This window comes from Aplysia californica, unplaced genomic scaffold, assembly GCF_000002075.1.
Source record: "Aplysia californica isolate F4 #8 unplaced genomic scaffold, AplCal3.0 scaffold00095, whole genome shotgun sequence".
Classification (NCBI taxonomy): domain Eukaryota; kingdom Metazoa; phylum Mollusca; class Gastropoda; order Aplysiida; family Aplysiidae; genus Aplysia; species Aplysia californica.
This window is the reverse complement of record NW_004797365.1, coordinates 643,916-645,181: the sequence shown is the minus strand read 5'-3', so window position 1 is coordinate 645,181 and position 1,266 is coordinate 643,916. Positions and strand designations below refer to the sequence as shown.

The 1,266-nt window shown below is 33.2% G+C and overlaps 1 protein-coding gene across 1 annotated transcript in view; it reads right to left on the bottom strand.

Annotated features, from left to right (window-relative positions):
• LOC101851567 (somatostatin receptor type 2-like) overlaps nucleotides 1-1,266 on the bottom strand; it is a 122,900-nt gene that overhangs the window by 50,953 nt on the left and 70,681 nt on the right. The window lies entirely within an intron of this gene.

Genomic DNA, 1,266 nt, shown 5'->3' with positions numbered 1-1,266 from the left:
CAGTTTCACTGTCTCCCGCTCGTCAAAACAGACATTTGGGTGTTGTCCTAACCTTTCAGTGTATGGCCAAAATATAATTCAAGCTTATTCATTAATGCAATGCAATTATATTATGCATTTCCATATTTTACTCATTTCAATGCGCAATGCTCAGTGATTAAATCCAAATAAAGCATGACCGAAAATCGTCTCATCCTTATCAAGTTCATGTCAGTAAGAAAAATATGAAACAATCCCTTGTTACAACTATTGTAATAGCGGCTTTAAAAAAATAGAGCTAGACAATGTCCTCTGGTATATGCACATTTTGGATTAAGCTGCAGATCTGGAGAGAGATTTCCAAAGTCGTAGAAATCATGTGGATCTTGAACTGTCACCAAGACAATAGAAAATGAGATCAAAAGAAAGAAGTCATCGAACAATTATTCTTGAATTAGAAATTCTGAAATATTTATTTTCAACATTTTCTCGTAAAAGCTCTTTAATCAGGTATTTTTTATATATTTTTTTGTTGTTCCTTTTTTACTTTATGCCTAATTAGAATTATCAAGCCTCATTTCCATATATTGTTGTTGTTGTTATTTTTAATAATTGCAATTCTATACTACGATATAAAGCAAAATAAGAGAGATATAATCAAAGAAAGATTTTGTTGTAATCATTGGCTTGCCTGTGGGATGTCCAGACGATCTGGAGATTACTATCGTAATGAAGCTACGTTTTCTTCCTATTTTTTGAAGAAATTAGATTCCAGGCCTGTTTATTTCAGTTCCTGTTTCGTGATCATCCCTTTGAGTTGCGCAACGTGAGGAAAACACAAAACAAAATTCGAATCTCCAGATTTAACTACTAAGCCCCCATTTTTTTTGTACATAAAGAATTTAAAGTGACAGAACAAGAAAGGAGACACTTTATAGGTCAAAGTTTAAACATCCAGTAATGATACTTACTTACCAAACACAATAATTTTGGTAGAAGATAGCTAAGTGACGGTTAGCAAATTATTGAATACAGACTGGACTAGTAACACTGTGTCGAGCTTGCTAGACATCTCATCAACTATGTACAGGGCCATCCTCATTTTGTTCGAACCCGTTTGTTTTTTTATGTGTTTCTGGTATTTACGGTAGCTAAATTATGTTCGTATTCTTAACTGATTCAATTTCACTTGAATATTCATTTTGATTTAACTGGTCTTTTTCTACAGCTAAGGGACAGTATACAAATATGAACAAGCATACTCACACACACACACACACACACACA